General features: G+C 38.4%; 1 pseudogene; it reads left to right on the top strand.

The window, feature by feature from the left end:
* The window catches only part of LOC114707825, a 46,513-nt pseudogene extending 24,830 nt beyond the window's left edge, over positions 1 to 21,683 (top strand).
* The last annotated feature ends 826 nt before the right edge of the window (positions 21,684 to 22,509 follow it).

Genomic DNA, 22,509 nt, shown 5'->3' with positions numbered 1-22,509 from the left:
CATGGAGATGCCAAGCTGGTGCCTACATAGAGCCTTCACCCCTATGATCCACCATCTTTGTCACAGGAAGGTACTCTGCACACTATCAAAAGAGAAAGGTAAACACCCAGCCGGCCACAAAGCCTTTATCAACAATGGTGTACTACCTGCAAGATATGCTAGAGCAATGGTGGCACAAAGCTTGTGGGAGTGACCAACCAACAATTGATCTGACTTATGTCCCACTCCACAAGATGGAATACACACCCAACACTGCTTGGGTGACATAGAACCTGAGACTTTATAGCACAGAGACTTAGGGCAAAACTAAATAATTCTGGTTTAAAAAAAAAGAAATAAAAATGAAAAATGTGTGGTAATAAAATGACTCCTAATAACATTCTGCTATACTAAAAGTTCAGTGCCTTATTTAATCATCATCAAAGAAGCTTACTCGTGCAGCAGACGGGAACAATTATTGATGCCCATAGCCAGACAGACATTAGACAGAGAGTGAGAGACCTTGGAACACTCAGCCCTAAATGGGATGTCTCCATCAAATCTCTCTTCTCAGAGCTCAGAGATCCCTGTGGAAGAGGAGGAATAAGAAGGAATATAAGAACCAGAGAGGATGGAGGACACCAAGTAAACAAGGCAATCTAAATCAACATGATCAAAGGTCAGGTGAACTCACAGAGACTGAAGCAATAAGCACAGAGCAAGTGCAAGTCTGTACCAGGTCCACTGCAAGTGTTCTTATGGGAGTCCTGATCCTGTGAAGGAGTGTGTCTTTAACTCTTGTGCCCTCTCTTGGGCTCTTTTCCTTCTGTCGGTCTGGCTTATCTGAATTCAAAGTGATAGTTTTGTCGTGTCTTATCATATTTTGTTTTATTTTAAAAAATTAATAAATGAATTAATATAAACCTAGACACCAGAGTAAATGTTAACAACAGAACTGTCATTTATACCTGCTTGGAGAGGGAAAATCCAGTTTTCCTCAATGGAATGACATTGGGTATATCAACCACTCCAGGGCAGCTCTCATGTTCAGGAGCAGTTGACCATCTAATAATCAACTCTACAAGTAAGGGAGAGAGAGAGAGAGCGAGAGAGAGAGAGAGAGAGAGAGAGAGAGAGAGAGAGAGAGAGAGAGAGAGAGAGAGAGAGAGAGAGCGCGCGCTGAGGTCCTTATACATTAGGAAATTGTAATTTTAAATGTGATCACAGAAATCAGAAGTAAAAAATTATTGGTAACTTTTAACAAACTTTTTCTCTGACATGTAAATATTCATTTCAAAATAAAAAGAAAAGGGAAAGTGGGAATAAAGGTACATAAAATAAGATTGGAAAATCTTATGTGTGTTTACTGGCCATTTGCACTTCATCATTTAAAATGTCTGTTCAGCCGGGCAGTGGTGGTGCACACCTTTAATCCCAGCACTCGGGAGGCAGAAGCAGGTGGATCTACAGAGCGAGATAGAGGAAAGGTGCAAAGCTACACAGAGAAACCCTGTCTCAAAAAAAATTAATTAATTAATTAATTAATTAATTAATTAAAATAAAACGTCTGTTCATTTACATAACTTATTTATTGATAGGGATTTGTCTTCCATTCTGTAGAATTGTCTCTCTTCATTGTGTTTATTGATTTCTTCTTTCTCTGTGAAAAATCTTTTTAATTTAGTGCAATGCCATTTGTCAAAATTGCTTTTGTTTTTCAAGCTATAAGAGTTATTTTAAGAAAGTTATTACCTACAACTACATCTTGAACTCTTTTGTCAATGTTATCCCCCAAAGAGTTCCAAAGTTTTAGAGTTCACATTAAGGTACAGGATCCATTTTGAGTTTATTTTTGTACAATGTAAGAGATAGGGATAAGTGATCTGGTTTTATTGATAGCCAGTTTTCCTTGGTACCAGGATCAGATGACTACAGCTACTTGGGTTTATTTTTGGATATATAGTATATTCAGTTGATTTATAGGTCTTTTGATTTTTGGCTAGTGACATTTTATTTTTGTTGCTACAGCCCTACAGTACAATTTGCAGCCTAATATTATGATGCCTCCTACATTACACATTTTGGTTAGGTTTGCTTTGGCTATTTGGCATCTTTTTTATTCCCATATGAATTTTAGCATTTTTGTACTATTAATAATGTCATCAGAAGTTTTATGGGGATTGCATTATATTTATATACTGCTCTTGGTAAGACATATTTTAAGAACATTTATTCTACCAATTAATTAACATAAGAGAGCTTTCTGTCTCCCAGTGTCTTACATCATTTCTTCCTTCAATGTGTTAGTGTTTCTATTGTAGAGCATATTAATATATTTAGTTAAGTTTATGACTAGGTATTTTTAAGCTGTCAGAAATAGGATTGCCTTCCTTACTTCTTTTCTATTGAGTTCATTGTTAGTGGATAGAAAAATCACTCATTTCTGTATGCTGATATTGCATCTTACCACTTTGTTGAGAGTGTACAACAGGTCTAATAGTTTTCTACTGTACTGTTTAGGTTCAGGAAAATGCAAATCACATATGAATATTTGGAGTTATGCATGAAAGATGGGAGATATAATGCAATGTTTCCTCAGGCATGAGAGTACGATATGGAGTAACCACAGAAACCAGAAAATTATTGGGGTGTGTATATGAGAGAGACAGACAGACAGACAGAGACAGAGAGAGAGATTTTCTCAGCTATAAAAAATGGAATTAGGTTAGGTCTTTTTCAAGAAAATGGATAGAACTAGAGATGGGCTTTTTATATAAAAATAAGTCCATTCCACAGAGAAAAATATTACATTTGCCCTCATATGTGATTACTAGTATGAAAGGGAACAAGAGACTAAAAGGAAACTTCTAGGTGTGAAGGAAAAGGAGTATATGGGAAGCAGGACAAGAGAGAATGAGGGGATGATACTGTTTAGGAAGTTTATTGAACTTAGAAGACTTAGGTACTTGCTGGCAGGCATAGGCCACTGGAAAATTGGCAGGCTGACATTGAAGGCTATAGTTTGTACCACTTTCAGTATTATCTATGGTTCTTATCAGCCATCCAAATGATATGAACCCCAGTAAATATTTCAATCACTGTGAACCACATCATTACCTTCCCTTCCATGATAAAAACAATGAAACAGTGATAAGAAAGTTTACTAATACGGGTATTTGACATAATACTTAACATAACTCTGTTTGTTAAGCAAAATATATATTCTATATGCTACTTATGTATTCCTTTTCTCACTGATGTAACCAAATACATGATAAGGCCACTTATGAAAAGAAGGCTTTACTTTTCTTTACAGTTTGAAGGGATATCTTGTTGAAGAAGGCAGTAGTGTAAAGCAATGGGTTACAGTATATCTACACTCAAGAAGCAGAGAAAATCATTCTCCTTTTGACTCAGCCTTGACTAAAAAAATGTCACCCACTGTGATAATTAGTTTTTTGTTAACTTGACACAAACCTGGTTCATCTGGATAGAGGGAAATTCAATTAAGAAAATTCTTCCAGCATATTGGCCTGGAAGAAAGTTTCTGAGATGTTTTTTTGATGGAATATTGACATGGCCCAGATCACAATATGGGTGATGCCACTTCGAGGCAGGCATTCTTGGGTTGTATAAGAAAACAGGATGGGAAAAACCATAGGGAGCATGCCAGTAAGAAATGTACCTTTATGGCCTCCAGTTCTGTTCCTGTCTCCATGTTTCTTCTCCATTAAGTTCCTGTCTTGACATCCCTCAATGATAGACTACGATCAGGACATGTAAGACATGTAAGACAAGTACAGTTTTACCTTCCCAAGTTGTTTTTGGTCAGTGTTTTATCATGGCAATAGAAAAATCAAACAAACATACTCAATTTAGTGTAGGTCTTCCCATATCCATTAACCTAATTCAGAGAATCCCTCACAGACATATCCATATGTTGTTTCCATATTGACTCTAAATCTCATCAAGTGAGCAATCAAAATTAACCATCACAACTCTATCCCCATTGCTAACTTAACACCAAATATATTGCTAAATCATAACATTTCACTGTTCTCTGGTGACATATCATTTGTATCTCATAAGGCAAAAACACATCTAGTATGTCTCTAAAACTCTTCATACTCTTTGGCACTCCTGACACCATTCAAAAGTCCAAAGCCTCTTCTCAGAGTCAAAGGAATTACCTAATTGGAAGTTCCTATAAAATTAGTGAGGTGGCTATATACTTCCGAAAAAGGATAGTACACAATAAATATCCCTATTCCAAAGAGGAGGAATGGGAGCATAGCAAGAAGAAGAAGAAAAAAGGATTAGACCAAAGTGAAATAGAAAGCTGGCATAAAACCATTGGATTCTGTATCTCCATGTCTGACATCTGGGACTTGTTGTGGGATCAGTTGGTTTCTAGGGGATGTGGGTTTTCCTGTTCTATTCCCTCTGCTTCTGTTTCTTGAAGCACACAAACCCTTTCTCTTATGTTGCCTCCACTCCAGACCTGCAATGGTCCTCAGAAGATGTCCCACGATTCCAGAACCCCCATTTCAACTTAAATTTCATGGCATCATGAAATGGTCACTTGAGGCCTCCTTGCAAGGAGAACAACTCTAGCACATGTTGCTTTCATGCCAGCCAACTCACTCACGGCACTGTCTTCCCAGATCTAAAACACACTTGCCAAAAAATTTGAATAAATCAATGTCACATTTGATTTCATATTTCCCAGATGTTAGAATTTATTTTATTCTTGTGAAGTAAAACAGTAAATAGAATAAGGATGGGAAGTGAGCATCATGGCAGCAGCAGGCTTGTGTGACACACTTGACCTCCATTATTTTTCAAAGCACACACATCTGTTACCTGAGGACTGCTATAAATAGAAATAGCAAAGCTCTGTTTGGGGAACGATAATTTTTTTTAAGTTTTCCTGCCATTTAGGAGACGATAATGAATCTAGATTCAAACACAATGTGTATTAAACTAACATGATATAGTAACCATAGAGAATTGAAAGAATATGATTAGAAAGATCTGAAATGTTGGAAACAACATGATTATGGCATAGGGAACATGGTAAGGCAGGCAGGGGCTCAGCTTGTGATATTTCCACAGTGGTTCATCCTAACTATTAATGTAAAAGGTGCTTGGTCAGTTAATTCCATAAATTATTGGCACAAATGCCAAAGATCATTTTTCTGTCCCTCTCTCATGGGACTCGAGGAAGGGTGATGCTTTGTATGTTCCATCTTTCATGTTCATAAAACAACTTTTGTTTTTAGCTAAAATTCTAAGAATTTTTGTTTGTTTGTTTGTCTTTCTCCACTACTTTCCCAGATCTTTAACACAGAAACCCAGCACTGATCATTTTTCTCTCTGTTTAGAAGGGCAGTGGGAAAGGCTAATCTCACAGGACATTGCAGCTCATGAGAAAGTCAAGGAAGAGATAGATAGCAGATAGCTACTGGGCCAAGGTTTCTAGGCAGTGTGTGAAATACCCTTAATCCAATGCCCCTCATTCCATAGAGACAGGAGGGCACATCTTGCTCCTGACTAGGGAAGGCACAACAGACACATAGTGTATCTGTTGGTCATTTTGGCCAAAATACCTAGGAATTGACAAGCAGTGTCACACTGGTGTCATTTTTTTCCCCAAAAGAACTTTTTATTATTTCATGCAAGTTTTATCTTCTCTAATTAAACATGTCTGAATGTTAACCAAGCATTAGGAAAAAATCATAGTTATCATGTGTATTGATTTCTCTGCTATTGTTCATTTTCCTAACTACTTAGGCTCTCATTATTGCTGTAGTTTCTTTTGCAACAACTACTACTTTGTCCCTTTCTTTTCATTCCAAATAGTACCATTCAGCTGTATGTCCTTGTCAAGTTGGTATGCAGTATCTGTACTTTCAGTGTGTCCTTCTCAGACTCACAAATACTGAGGCAAGTGTTTAATCCTCACCTTCTGCCCCATACTTCTCCATTCAAATTTTTTCTGACAAATCCCACTTCTTGGTCCCTTTATTCCAGCTGCTCCAGTTGCATATTTTCTACAAAATTCTGAACTCTCAGCTGGGTGGTGGTGGCACACGCCTTTAATCCCAGCACTCAGGAGGCAGAAGCAGGCAGATTTCTGTGAGTTCGAGGCTAGCCTGGTATACAGTGCAAGATCCAGGAAAGGCGCAAAGCTACACAGAGAAAACCTGTCTCAAAAAAAAAAAAAACACTCTGAATTCTCTTGTGCTCACTCTTTTTAAGGGGGCCCTTAGACATTCTCTTCTAAGAGAGTTCTTAAATGTTGTAGACAATATGTAGCAGGAATCTTAAAAGTTCTTATTAATAAAATCAAACCTGAGGCGAGTTATTGGGGTCCATGCTGGTAGATCAGAGAGACAGAACAAGCCACAGCTATCTCACCTCGCCGGATCCTCAGCTGGTCTTGTTTCCTCAGACTGGAAGCTTCTGTGTCCTCATCCCAATTGCTCTCAGCTGAACTGCTGCTCAAAAGCCTGAATGCTTAACCAGCCAAATGCTGAACCAGCCAAATGCTTCTAGTTTCTGGTCCTCACGCCTTATATATCTTTCTGCTTTCTACCACCACTCCCTGGGATTAAAGGCTGGCTTTCTGGGATTAAAGGTGTGTGTCACCATGCTTGGCTATTTCCAATGTGGCCTTGAACTCACAGAGATCCAGAGGGATTTCTATCTCTGGAATGCTAGGATTAAAGGTGTGAGTGCCAACATTTTCTAGCCTTTGTATCTAGTGGCTGTCTGTTCTCTGACCCCCAGATAAATTTATTAGAGTACACAATATTTTGGGGAACACAATACCACCACAGACAATATGTCTTGGAAGAAGTCTAAGCAAATTATAAGAGGTATCATTAGCAATTCAAGATTCAGGAAAAGGAACTTGCTGTATCTTTTAAACAGATGCAAAGATGGAAACACAGCAAAAGGACTTGGATTAGTTGCAGTAAAATCCAAGGTCTATGGGCTGTAGAGGATGTATATTGGGAAATACTAGGTTGGTGTGAGTGGCCTTTTCCTAACTGAAAAACCAGACACATTATAAGCTTCACCAAGACATCTGTTGCAAATAAGTATGTTCTCTTAAGCAAGGAAAGCACTGAAACCAAGTGTTTCTAGCATGATTGGAGACAATGAGCACAGCTGCAAGTTCCAATTCCCACGATTGCTGTGGATTGTCTTTCTGTATGCTGCAAATATGTGTTGCTCTGATTAGTTGATAAATAAAGCCATTTGGCCTATGACAAGACAGCTTAGAGGCAGGTGGGAAATTCAAAGAGAGAGACAGGAAGAAGGTGGAGAAAGACACCAGTGAATTGCCCAAGGAGCAACATGTAATGAGATGCAGGTAAAGCCATGGAATATGTGGAGATACATAGATTAATAGTTAAGGGCTAGTTTAAGATATAAGAGCTAGCTAACAAAAAGCTTGAGCCATGGCCATGCAGTTATAATTAATATAAGCCTCTGTGTGTTTACTTGGGGATGTGAGTGGGAGAGATTTGTCCCAGCTGCTGGCAGGCCAGGACACAGAGAAACTTCTAACTACATTTGGCTGCCCAACATGGAGCAAGACTTTCCACCTAAAACTTGAGAAATCTTTTTAAAAAATTCTAAAACGGAGCTAAAATCAGCTTCCTAGTTGTGTCTCTCAGGCAAGCTCTCTATGAGCTACAGAATGGCGAGTTCACAGCAGTGTGTGGGTTTGACCTACAGCATGGTGGATTCCTGCTGTGGTACACAGAGGCTTCTCTAAGCCACAAAGTATGCTGCGTGATAGATTTAGCTTTTGCTAATATAACAAAAAAAATGGTTTCTGGGTTACATGCTGCTTTGATGGAGGCTCAGACCCACTGCTTCCAAGAGTTGATGGTGCACATGGCTCCCAGAGCTAGCAGTAAATATACCACCGCCATATTGGGAAGCTGAGTGGGCAGAGTCAGCAGCCAAGGCTTCCACTTCAGTACTAGCCACTGCAGTTTAAAGCAATAGATTCACAAATAAGGCAGATTTGGATGGAATAAGACTTTAAATGGTTTACAGTGTGTGTAAGAATATACATAGGCTTGGAAGAGAGGAAAATGAATATAAACAGTTATTTAAAGAAATAGTTTTAAAAAATAAAGTCTTTTAAAGAGACAGAAAAAGTAATATAAAAAAAAATAAGCCACATAAAGATGGAAATCACGCAGAGAGTCTGGATTATATTGTCTTTGGGATTTTTAACTACAGAGAGATATTTGATTGTAAAGGCTACTCAGTTAAACTGATATGTATATTTTAAAGATATCTTGACTTCAAAATTTGGATCTAAGGATATGTTGCTTTGGAAAGGAGGCTCTGCTTTTGTTTCCATAGGAAGCAAAAGGCTATGGATTTGTTCCAGGTTATAGATCAGATTTGATCACGCCAACCTCCTGAACCTTAACAGATGGTACCTATCAATAAAGGTTATAGCCTGTCTTCCCAGGACTTGACCATAATCTTGAATTTTCTCGAGATCCCCATAAGACTACCAGCACCCCCTATTTGCAAGAAGTAGCCTAGAACACTATGCCCACATAACCAAAAAAATGGATTATGAATGTTTGTCTTTGTTTAGGTTGTTGGTTACAAATTGTTATTGGTCATAATCAACCTCTTTCTAAAAGAAGAAAGGGGGCTATGATATAGAAATATAGGATATAAATATGATAGGATAAAAGGGTAGATTATTGAATCTACCTTTAAAGAGCAATTTGTTTTAAATGGCTATAGATTTTAGTTTATTGATACAAATTTAAAGTTAATTTTGTTATACCGTATGTATATTTCTACTCTTGTTTAAGGTATTATGGTTGTGCAGTTCATTGAAATTGTAATATATAATTAAGAAATACAGATTAATAATTAGTCTTTTATGATAGTAAAACTTATAGTCATGTTAAGTTTTCTAGGTATATATAGGTGTAATTCAATTAGTTAGGTAATCTTCATACACTTCAAAGACCTACAGAATATGGCATTTAAAATTTTAGACTTTTCTGGACAATGAGACACATCTGCTCCTGGTACCACCAATTTATTTCAAAGAGAAAGATGGGCATCGAAGACACTCCATATGGAGTTTATCTTCTTGGCAAAAAAGCCATTTGGGCAAGAAACTGTTCTTGCCTGGACTGCTTGAAAAAATGTTGTACTGACTGGACTTGCAGGACCCACAAAAAGGTGACCACTGAACTTTGCAAGGTGAGATGGTCCTTCAGGTTCCTGCTTTGCAGAGGAAACTGCCAGACATTCTACAGAACACAGGAAGAAGCAACTGAGAGACTCTAGACCTGTAGGCTGAAAAATGGATGCCCCAGAATTACAGAGTAACTTTGGGTGACTGTCCAGGTAGCCAGTTATCTCTGTCATTTCTAGATTTTTGGAAGTTGCTTACAATACTCTTCCTCTTTACTTCGGCAATATTATATTCTTCTACAGTCTTTGAAGTACTTGAAGACTAGATAGTTATAATTTTCCTTGGTTGTGATAAAAAATAAATTAGATATAAACTTTAAACTCACAAATATGGGATAGATAAAATATTTTCTTTAATTTTGCCAAATATAAATAGACTAGACATTGTAACTGTAATTCTTGCTTGATAACTGTTCTATTATATGTAATTCTACTGTGTTAAAGTTAAAACCTTCCTTTCTGATTAGACAGAAAAGGGGAAGTACTGTGGATTGTCTTTCTGTATGCTGCAAATATGTGTTGCTCTGATTAGTTGATAAATAAAGCCATTTGGCCTATGGCAAGGCAGCTTAGAGGCAGGTGGGAAATTCAAAGAGAGAGACAGGAAGAAGGTGGAGAGAGACGTCAGTGAGCTGCCCAAGGAGCAACATGTAATGGGATGCAGATAAAACCATGGAACATATGGCAATACATAGATTAATAGTTAAGGGCTAGTTTAAGATATAAGAGCTAGCTAACAAAAAGCTTGAGCCATGGCCATGCAGTTATAATTAACATAAGCCTCTGTGTATTTACTTGGGGAATGTGAGTGGGAGAGATTTGTTTCAACTGCTGGCAGGCCAGGACACAGAGAAACTTCCAAGTACACACGATTACTTTAAAGAGCTCATGAATGAAGACAGGTTCTCAGACACATGGTTATCTCATGACACACACTCACTTCAGTTCATGCACTGATACATACCTCACAGTAAGCAATATGACAGACATATAACATGCTCAGGGTAATAATGCACATTGTGACTACAAGGAGATACTGGTGTCACCAGAGGTAAAGGTGGAGAGCAAAGCACTGAGGCCTCTGCTCTCCATCTTCATGATTCCCAAAGATCAGAGTACATGCATTTTTATTTTCACTTAATAAAGTGACAATATTCACCTTTATTTTATTTGTTCATCCTCCATGAGAATATGCTTGATTTTGAAGTTTAGCTCTTCACTGTTTCTTTTTATTCTTTTCCTTATTAAGTCCAGCAATTTGTTTCCATTTAATTAGTCCCAAATTTTATAGAAAACTGCAACTGTAACAGTTTGAATAAAGGTATCAAAAAGTGGGATTTGCGACCAACGATTTGAATGGAGCAGTGTAGAGTAGGAAGTGAGATCAAACACTTTGATAGACAGCTGATAATCCACTTGGAAGTGTATAAATATTTGAGAGCAGCATGCGAATAATATACTGAGATGCATACATGAATGTAATTTTGAGAGCTTTATATGAAAAATATCTGACTAGTGCAGATACTACTAGCAGTGTTAGGTCACTGGGAATCACCTAGGCATTATATACATTTTAGAAAGTAACAATAAAAAATTACTTGAGAAACTTTTATTTAAATAATGTTTCACTATTTCTGATATTACTACTTTTTACTTAATATCTTTCTATGATTTGTGGTTCTAGTTTCAATTAAAAAGATAAATGTAGAGAGGGTTATATGTCAGGAGTCCAAAGTTCAGTAGAGAATTATGAATCCTTAGTCAAAAGATATGTTACTTTGGGGGAGAGGTTATGTTTTTGTTTTCACAGGAAATGATAGGCCATGAATTCATTCTGATTTGAGAAAACTCAAGTTTGATTGAGAAAGATGCCCTGAAAAAAACCTCCAATGGGAGCAGAGGGCCCAGATAAGCCAACATCTCAGAGTCCCTCTGTTACAGTTTCCTCTAAATTCTACATCCAGAAGAGCTTCAAGGCAACTAGCTAAGATGATCCAGCCTCGCAAATACTCCAGTCAGAACTTGACCATGATCCTAAATTTTCTCAGGGTCTCCCAAAGGTAACAGCACTCCCAAAACAACAGGAGTCTGGAGAATGACACCCACATTCCAAAAAAATAAATTATGAATATTTGCCATTATTTAGGGGGTTTGGCAACAAATTATTATTGTTCATAGTCAAAAAAAAAGCTAAACAAAGAGTTAAATTCAAAGATCTCCTTCTAAAGGAAAAAAGGGGGATAGGATATAGAAATGATAAGATAAATGGTTAGATTATTTTAATCCAAAATCAACTGTTAATCTCAAAATATTTTACATTAGTATGGATTTAATTTATTGATAAAAATTTAAAGTTACTTCTGCTATGCTATATGTATGTTTCTACTCTTGTTTGGAATATTGTGTTATGCAGCTCATTAAAAAATGTAATGCATAATTAAAAATACAGGTTAATAGCTAGTCACTTATTACAATCAAACTTATAGTCATATTTGATGTGTTATCAAGGTCAAACAGAAATATCTTTTAAATAGATAGGTGGTCTTCAAATACTTCAAAGACCTACAGAATATGGCATTTAATGGATATTGTAACTATAATTCTTTTTTTTAATTTTATTTATTTTATTTTACAATACCATTCAGTTCTACATATCACGGGTTCCCCGATTCTCCCTCCTCCCACACCCTCCCCTTACCCCCAGCCTACCCCCCATTCCCACCTCCTCCAGGGCAAAGCCTCCCCCGAGGACTGCAATCAACCTTGTAGACTCAGTCCAGGCAGGTCCAGTCCCTTCCTCCCAGACTGAGCCAAGTGTCCCTGCATAAGCTCCAGGTTTCAAACAGCCAACTCATGCAATGAGCACAGGACTTGATCCCATTGCCTAGTTACCTCCCAAACTGATCAAGCCAATCAACTGTCTCACCTATTCAGAGGGCCTGATCCAGCTGGCGGCCCCTCAGCCTTTGGTTCATAGTTCATGTGTTTCCATTCATTTGGCTATTTTTTTTCAATAATTGAGTAAAACCGAAATGTATTAAAAGCCACAGTCATCCTAGGGACCTCCATGCTATATATATAGCCTCCATGGTTCTATGGGTTGTGGTCTGATTGTTCTTTATTTTATATCTAGAATCCACTTATGAGTGAGTACATACCATGACTGTCTTTCTGGGTTTGGGTTACCTCACTCAGGATGATTTTTTCTAGTTCCATCCATTTGCCTGCAAATTTCATGCTTTCATTGTTTTTCTCTGCTGAGTAGTACTCCATTGTGTATATGTACCACATTTTTTTCATGTGGAATAATCCTTCTTTATACCATGTGAATGTATATTGCTATGATTAGTTTAATAAAGAATCTTACTGGCCAATAGCTAAACAGGATAAAGTTAGGTGGGAAAGCCAAACTGAAAATGATGGGATGAAGAAGGGCAGAGTCAGGAGAGATGCCAGCCAACCACCAAGGAAGAAGGACATGTAGAAAATGAGGTAACAAGCTATGAGCCATGTGTCAAAGTGAAAATAAAAAATATGGGTTAATTTAAGTGTTAGAGTTAGTTAGTAGCAAGCCTGAGCTATTGGTTGAACATTTATAAGTAATATTAAGCCTCTGAGTGGTTATTTGGAAACTGGCAGGTGGGAGAGAAACATCCAACTACAGGGATACAAGGTCCTATTCTGACCTCCACAGGAATGTGGTACATACACACACACACACACACACACACACACACACACACACACACCCTCTTTAATGTTCTTGAACACTCTCATAACTTCTATTTTGAAGTCCTTGAGTTGTGCTTAACCTATATTGCATTTCTCAGGGACTACTGTAGTAGGTTCACTGGGTTCTGGTGGAGGTACGTTACCTTGATTATTAATATTTGTGTTTTTACACTGATATTGAGGCATCTAAGGTTGGTAAGATTGTTTAATTCTAGGTGTTGATATTTGGTCTTTCTTGAGTGGGTATTTCATTTCTTGGTTTCTATGGCCCTCTCTGGATCTTAGGAAAGTTTTGGGGCTATGGTTTACCTAGTAGAAAGTGCTTTGGAAAGTCATTGGGTGGCAGAGAGGAACAGAGATTGGCTTGAAGAAAAGACTGAGATGGGCTTCAGGAAACAACTAAGGGGACACTGTCCATACTTATAGTGGGATTCCCAGGTAGTTGTGGGTGTGGTGGGAAGAGGGGCAATCCTGTAAATAGATTACAGTAAAGCAAAGAATCATCTGGATAGACATGAATGAACGAGCTAGGGGGATCCTGGGTCTGAACCAAGTTTTTGGAATGTGCAGTGAATGGATTTGAGGTAGATAGAGAGGGGCTGTAGAATAATTCTTTTGTACATTGTAAAGACTTGTCACTTGAATTGGTTTAATAAAACACTAATTGGCCGGCCGGTGGTGGTGCACACCTTTAATCCCAGCAATCGGGAGGCAGAGGCAGGTGGATCTCTATGAGTTTGAGGCCAGCCTGGTCTACAGAGTGAGTTCCAGGAAAGGCACAAAGCTACACAGAGAAACCCTGTCTCGAAAAACCAAAATAAAATAAAATAAAATAAAACACTAATTGGCCAGTAGCCAGGCAGCAAGTATAGGCAACGTGACTAGACTAGGAGAATTCTGGGAAGAGGAAGAGCAGGGTCAGGAGCCACCAGCCAGACACAGAGGGAGCAAGATGAGAATGTAGCTTTCTTGGAGTCCTGTTTTCCAGATAGCCTCCCTGGTGATGTAATTAGCAGTCCAGTCATCCTTGTTCCACCTCTAGTGTCCTCCTATGAGTGAGTACATACCATATTTGTCTTTCTGAGTCTGGGTTACCTCACTCAGGATGATTTTTTCTAGATCCATCCATTTGCCTGCAAACCTCATGATGTCATTGTTTTTCTCTGCTGAGTAGTATTCCATTGTGTATATGTGCCACAATTTATTTATCCATTCTTCAGTTGAAGGGCATTTAGGTTGTTTCCAGGTTTTGGCTATTACAAACAATGCTGATATGAACATAGCTGAGCAAGTGCTCTTGTGGTATGATTGAGCATTTCTTGGGTATATACCCAAGAGTGGTATAGCTGGATCTTGGGGGAGATTGATTCCCAATTTTCTAAGAAAGCACCATATTGATTTCCAAAGTGGTTGTACAAGCTTGCATTCCCACCAGCAGTGGAAGAGAGTTCCCCTAGTTCCACATCCTCTCCAGCATAAAGTGTCTTCAGTGTTTTTGATCTTAGCCATTCTGACAGGCGTAAGGTGGTATCTCAGAGTTGTTTTGATTTGCATTTCCCTGATGATTAGGGATGTTGAGCAATTCCTTAAATGTCTTTCAGTCATTTGGGTTTCCTCTGTTGAGAATTCTCTGTTTAGTTCTAAAGCCCATTTCTCAATTGGTCATTTTGATGTCTAATTTCTTGAGTTCCTTATATATTCTGGATATCAGTCCTCTGTCACGTGTGGGATTGGTGAAGATCTTTTCCCATTCTGTAGGCTGTCGCTTTGCCTTGTTGACCGTATCCTTTGCTCTACAAAAGCTTCTCAGTTTCAAGAGGTCCCATTGATTGATTGTTTGTCTCAGTGTCTGTGCTACTGGTGTTATATTTAGGAAGTGATCTCCTATGCCAATGCGTTCAAGACTACTTCCTACTTTCTCTTCTAGCAGGTTCAGAGTGACCGGATTTATGTTGAGGTCTTCGATCCACTTGGACTTAAGTTTTGTGCACGATGACAGATATGGATCTATTTGCAGCCTTCTACACGTTGATATCCAATTATGCCAGCACCATTTGTTGAAGATGCTTTCTTTTTTCCATTGTACACTTTTGGCTTCTTTGTCAAAAATTATATGTCCATAGGTGTGTGGGTTAATGTCAGGGTCTTCAATTCGATTCCATTGGTCCACATGTCGGTTTTTATGCCAATACCAAGCTGTTTTTATTACTGTAGCTCTATCGTAGAGCTTGAAGTCAGGGATTGTGATGCATCCAGAAGTCGTTTTATTGTACAGGTTTCTTTTAGCTATCCTGGGTTTTTTGTTTTTCCATATGAAGTTGAGTATTATTGTTTCCAGGTCTGTGAAGAATTGTGTTGGTATTTTGATGGGGATTGCATTGAATCTGTAGATTGCTTTTGGAAAGATTGCCATTTTTACTATGTTAATCCTGCCTATCCATGAGCATGGGCTAAACATAGATAAGAATTATGGGTTAATTTAATTGTAAGAGTTAGTAATAAGCCTGACTGAGTATTTATAAATAACATTAAGCCTCCAAGTCAATTATTTGGAAAGCAGCTGCTGGATATTTGGGGACAGGTAGAAGAAAAGATTCCAGCTACAGAGGGGTACCTGTAAGTAGATTGTTACAGGGCTAAAGGTGAGACTAGAGAGATCATAATGAAATACATAATGTGAATCACCCGAGTCCCTGCCAGGATTTCTTCACAGGAATTCCAATGTGTTTCTAGGTATCAGGGATTCACAAAAAAGGAATCGGGATAGGCTAGGGGCAGGAAGCTGGGAGGGTCCACAGGGAGGATGAAATTTGTGTCCATGCCAAGGGTTGGTGGATTCTCCCATCAATGGAGATAGGGTGAGAGGAGAGAACCTAGACACCGATTTGGGGAAGAGTCTACTGAGACTGTAATAGAGGACAAGAAGGATCATGAAAATTGACTACCTGAGTACTAGCCCATTGTGTCCACTTGGAGTCCAAGGCAGAGAGAGCTTTCAAGTAATTGGACATTACACAAAATCCCAGATCAAGTAGGATTATGTAATTTGAACATGTCTTTAATCTTCTTTTTTAAAATTCATGGTTAACCTATAATAAATGTACATCTCTCTGGGGTATAACATATTTCAATACATGAATTCATTGTATAGTGTTTAAACATGTAAATAATATTTAGCATATTACTGTAACTTTTATCATAACTTTGTGATAGTGCTCTCAGTTTCTCTTCTAGCTGGTTTGAAATGTGTGCTACATCATGAATAACTTCAGCCATGCTATTTTACAAAAGCACACAATACTTCAACTTACCCCTATTGTCTACTTGAAACTTCCATGAAAATGGAAGATTTAGCATCCTAAATTTTTAGTAGAATTTAACTATAACTAAGACATAAAATAGGTAATATTTGTTTTCATAATGCTAAGCAGTCTTCATAAAACTTCAACAAATTAGTTTAACCTTACCTTGTTAAAATAATTAAAATTACTTTCACACTTAATAACATTACTATCTAGTGTTTTATTTTTAATTACATGCCATAGATGAATTCAATGACTTTTATGAACCTTTCATCTCCTGCCCACACAAATCTACCTTCTAAAAAATTGGTTGTCTGCAGAAGAGAAGGTGGACTGTTTGGCAAGCTAAAATCTCATTGCCACATTGAATTTCTTGATTTTTTTTTTATAGCAGACATAAGAATATCATAGCAGATAGTACAGGGAGTAGTCTGCAAAAAGACTAGTGGTAGCTCTGAAGGAGACAATGGGAAGCATACTTAGTGGCCTTGGGAGGTAAATACTGAGGGCAGTCAGCAGATCTCTTAATACATGGTTGATCATCCAGACTCAGGCCTCATTCTGTTTTCCTCATGTGGTTCCTTCTCTGCCACTTTTCATGTTGAAATGTTTATAGGTGTTTCTTGTGAAAGATGCTTGAAAGCATAAGAGTTATGTATAGAATAAGCTCAGCTCTTCAGAGAAAAGGTGTCATAAAGTCTAACACATAAGTAATAAATCAACTCAATGGATAGTGACTTTTTCTTGTCAGAGAGCAACTTTAACCTGATTCAGAATCTCTGACAGAATAAATAAAGTAAAAGTGAAACTCAATTTGTCTCACCCAATGACAAAAGACAGACATTTGGGTTAAACAGAGTTATCTACACCCTATCAAATGAAAAAGGACAAGAAATACCATTAATATCATCAAATCAGGTCTAATGATAAAAAGCTACATTCAGAACAGGTAACATTTTCTAGCTGAATATCTGTGCCTTAAAGAAAAAGTAATAGAGTCAACTCTTAGTAATCCTTTACCAAAAATTAATTATGGAAGTAATTGGACATATTTTTAAAAAACATAAACATAGTATTATGCCAGGAATATTAAAATAGATGTAATGGAATCCAGGTGTGGTACCCGACACTTGTAATCCTGGCAATCATGGGGCCAAGGCAGGAGCACTATTGCTAGTTGGAGACTAGCCTTGGCTACACAGTAAATTTAAGAGAAGCTTAGACAACAAATTGAAACTCAGATTCAAAGAAACAAAACTACATAATGACATTAACAATTAAAAAGATACAAATGTAAGCATTATTTAAGCATCAACTTGCCTTTGCTTTTCTACAAAGAGCAATGTTTTCTGGCATTAAAAGCATTAGTCAAGAAAGGATTATATGTTTATATAAAAATAAGGAATATGGTCCTCTAGAGCAGTATTTTCAACCTTCCTAATGCTGTGACCCTTTAATACAGTTTCTCATGTTGTGGTGACCCCCATAATTTTTTTATTGCTTTGTAACTGTAATGTTGCTACTGTTATGAATCAAAATATAAATATCTGATACGTAGGATATCTGATATGTGACCCCTATGAACCACAGGTTGAGAAATGCTGCTTTAGAATTATATGTTAAATATGTACATATCCTGAAATTTTAATCTCATTGTCTCTGTTTCTGTTTTACTACAATTTTACATTTGAAATACTGTAAAAGGTTTCAATCTTTGTTACTGGGCATGAATCTAATAGACAAATTATGTATTCATCCTGTTGGGACCTGACAGGCACACAGAGCTGAAGGAGTAGCCTAGATATATTAACTCAAAAGCTAACTTTTTGTACTACAGCTTTGGAAGCATTACTTATTGTGAAATAATCTTTTTTTACACTGTGAAGATTTATCACTCAGGTTGTTTTAATAAAAAGCTGAATGGCCAATAGCTAGGCAGGATTTCTGGGGCAAAGAGGACCCTGGGAAGAAGAAGAGCAGAGATGCAGAGAGTCTGCAGCCAGAGACAGAGGAAGCAGAAAAGCAGCATGGGCAGTACAGAATAAAGGCAATAAATCCATAAGACAAAAAGTAAATTAACAAAAATGGGTTCATTTGAGTTATAAGAACTAGTTAGGAACAAGCCTAAGCTATCAGCTGAACTTTTATAATTAGTAAGTTTTCATTTGGTTACTTGGGAGCTGGCAAGCAGGACAGAAAAATCCACCTACAAATGGTGCCCAACATCCAGCCATGTATATCCACTTAAGACCCAAGAAAGCTTTTAAAAAGGTCCCGAACACACAAAAATTAAGCCAAATGTGGCTTCCTAGTCTCATGTCCCTCATGCTGGCCCTGGTACAGAGACACATTTTCTGGCAGCTGCCTGCGTGCTTGAACCACCAGTGCACCATGAGCTAAGCCATGTGAAGGGTTTAAGGGAAAAGGTTACAGACACGCAGTAAAACAGATTCAGATGGAAAAAAAACTTCTAAACAAGTTACAGTGTGTTTAACAATACGCATAGGTTTAGGGGGAAAATGGGTATAGATAGTCATAGAAAAAATGAATAGTTTAAAAATAATAAAGTCTTTAAAAAGAGTAAAGTAATAAAAAATAAGTCATGTAAGGATGAAAAATACACAAGGAGTCTGGATCCTATGTGTTGTCTTGTTAACTTTGAATTTTTTAAATGCTAATGTACAAAAAACAATAGCTGCTTAGAGACATTGTATTATGGAAACTATTAAATTAAACCAACCTATATATTTTTAAAATGTCTTAACTTCAAAATGCAAGTCAATGTGTTGCACTGGGGGAGAAGTTATGCTTTTGTTTCCACAGGAAATGAAAGGCTGGTGATTCCTTCAAGATTAATAGACATCAGATTTGACTTTAGGAGACCTCCTGAATATCTTGGCTACAGACATGGAAGAAGAAACTAAAAAGACTACACAAGACAGGTGACATGTAAGCTGATCCCTTGACATGGGAACAGTGCTGAGATGAGATGAGACATGATAAATCTTGTCGGCTACAGAGTCCTCAAGACTTATTATTACATGCCATCCTTTCATATGACATATAGAGATTTATATTATAGTTAGATTATACAGTCCAAATGGACTTATACAGTTGGCAGATTCTTTTTACCTGCTCAAACATAAAACAAAAAAATCATCTTTGACTTGTGCACATCACACATTCCATACTTGTGTTACTGCAGATATGTATGTTACTTTGGAAAGTTTATGTGATTTCAGAGCAAGGGGACCAGACACCAATGAAAACAGGTGGCCTAGGTGATGCAGCTTCTCAGAGTGCCTCTGTAGCAGTTTCCCCAGAGTTCTGCATCCAGAACAGCTTCAAGGATGCTGGATGAGATGGTCCAGACTCACAGACTACTCCAGACAGAACTTCAGATAAGCCTTGCACTTTCCCATTACACAGAGACTGGACAACAAATGATACAGCTAACTCTTCCCAGGACTTGACCATTATCCCAATTTCCCCAGAGTTTCCCAAAGATACTAATATCTCCAGGCATCAGGAGTCTAGAAAACACCCCAAGAGGTGGGGTGGATAGGTTTTGGTCATTTGATGGGCTATAGATGTTGGGGGGGGGGTTGGTTACATGTTATTATTGGTCATGGTCAGGACAAAAGCTAAACAAAGGAGTTAGATTCAAGGATCTTTTCTGAAAGAAAAAATGGGGATGTAGTATAGAACGATAAGATAAAAGGGTGGTTTGTTGAGTCTACTTTTAAACAACCAGTAGCCTCAAATATTTTACATTGGTATAGCTAAAGAACTTGAAAATCACAAACATAAAATATAAAGGCTAGATTATACCAGGGAGGCAGAAGGAGGATCCCTGTCACTTGCTGGCAAGCAATGAGTTCCAGTTTCAAAAAGTAAGCTGGAAATCTGTTGACGGAGGTGCTGAGCATCCACTCTAGCCTTCACACACACATGCATACATATGTGCATGCACTCACACACCACCTACACACCTATGCATATGCCCATGCACACACAAAATCTCTTTCTCTCTCTTTCTTTCTCTCTCTCTCTCTCTCTCTCTCTCTCTCTCTCTCTCTCTCTCTCACACACACACACACACACACCTGAACACCGCAGCAGAATATTCAGATCAGTTTCACAGAAAAATGTATGTATAGAGAGTAAAACATTAATAATTTCTTTAATAATTAAATGCTAATTTTTAAAATACGTGATTTCTTCTCTCATCACACATTTACAATATATTTGTATTTATTATGCCATCCATGTGTCATCTCTGTGTCTTCATGAGACCTCTGGCTAACTGCACATGCCTGTGGCAACTGCTGTACTCACTGAGACTCCAGTGGCCCTGAGTTCCAAGGTACAGTGGTCCAGCTGTGATTTCTCTCCTCAGGATCATTCAGCAGCTGCCATTGCCAAGGCTGTCATTCCACTGTGTGCTTGGAGGGCTGAAACAGATGGCATACATGTAGTTCATTGAGCAGATATTGCATTTCCAAAATGGACAGACCCCTTAACATGATTGTGCATGATGGTGGTGAGCTTACCAACATTATCCATACCAAGTACCCACAGCTTCTAGTAAGCATCTGAGGCAACCCTTAGGTATCTATGACTAGAGTCTATAACCTCAATGAGATGGTGGTAACTGGGATACTAAAGGTAACTGCTATCAATGTAAAAGATTCTGTAACCAAGAGAAAGTTGGAGAACCTGTATGGCTGCCAAAAGCCACTCATAAGTGGCTTTAAATGGACCTCAAATGTGATGTTTGTGAGTAAGGGGGCAGCAGTAGCGGGCTATAGGAATGTGGTCAAGGGGTGTACCCAGGCCTTGAGGGATTTCAGGGCATGAATCATCATCACCAAAATTGACCTCCTCAGTGCACTGCTGGGATTGGGAGATTACCACCACAGATAAGGCATGTAAGGAGGGCAACATCTTTGTCAAAACCATAGGCTGTGTTGATATCATCCTTGTTCAGCACTTTGAACAAATGAAGGATGATACCATTGTAACACTAGACATTTTGATGTAGAGATTGATATGAAGTGGCTCAACAAGAATACTGTAGAGAAGGTAAACATCAACCCCCAGGTGTGTTGCTACTGGCTGCATCATCCTGCTGGCTGAGGGCCTGCTGGTCAACCTCACTTGTTCCATGGGCTGCCCTAGCTTTGTGGTAAGCAACTCCTTCACAAATCAGATAATGGCCTGAATTGAGCTGTAGATCCATCCAGACAAGAACACTGTTGGGGTTTACTTCCTGCCTAAGAAGCTGAATGAGACAGTGACAGAAGCCTACCTAAACAAGCTGATGTGAGGCTGACCAAGCTGACAGAGAAGCAAGCCCAGTAACTGGGCATGTCCAATGACAGCCTCTTCAAGCCTAATCAATACTGCTACTGAGAGCCAGGACTGCCCTTCACCTTCCAGCTGCTGTCCTCATTCCAGGCCCTACTCCCCAAGAGCAAATGGGACCAACTCTGCAGTTACTTTGGCTGTGATCCCCCCTGGGACCCAGCCTTTGGCCTCTGCTGTATTCCTCATACTATTCTATATGTGGTGAGGGGAACTGAGACATCTCAGTAAAAACAGCGATTTGAGGAAGCAATCCACAGGACACATAGCTTGGGCTGTAGCTGGATGTTGCTAGTGGTGGTCACAAGCCCATACACTTTACCATCCAGCCCCTCACTTGGTCTTTTAGATCCATGTTCTTGGTTTGCAGATCCACCGGTTTCTCAGTCTGAGACCTGAGAAGGAGCTTTACAAAAAGTCAGGAGCCACTGGAGGTTGAAGGTTCCTGAGAGTTTGGTTTATTTACTATTGGGCGAGCTCTAAAGCCTCACAATACTGAGTTTGGTGCTTTGGGTCCCTACTTCACAGGGGTTAGATAGATTAAGAGATAGTCAGGAAAGGACAAGAAGTGACTGCTATTGAGAGGTGCCAGAAAAACAAATAGACAAAGGACTGCCACTATTTTGTCAATGATCAAAAATTGACCAGGAATGTCATTTTTCAAGTCGATGAATGAAAAAAAAAATCACACTTTCTGGTGTTGTCTTATATGGCAGATGGACATTTCAGCGCTGTCAGCACCAGAAAGCTGGAGAGAAAACAAAGAAAGAAAGGAAAACGGAAACAAAAACTTGCTTGCAGAGGTTATTAGATCTGGTCCTCTAAGACAGAGCCCTCACATAACAATTCAAGCAGATCAGATTTTATTACTTCA

The sequence above is a fragment of the Peromyscus leucopus genome, chromosome 13 (genome assembly GCF_004664715.2).
Source record: "Peromyscus leucopus breed LL Stock chromosome 13, UCI_PerLeu_2.1, whole genome shotgun sequence".
NCBI classification, from domain to species: Eukaryota; Metazoa; Chordata; class Mammalia; order Rodentia; family Cricetidae; genus Peromyscus; species Peromyscus leucopus.
Note: the sequence above shows the minus strand (reverse complement) of the source record. Positions and strands in the feature narration are given on the sequence as shown.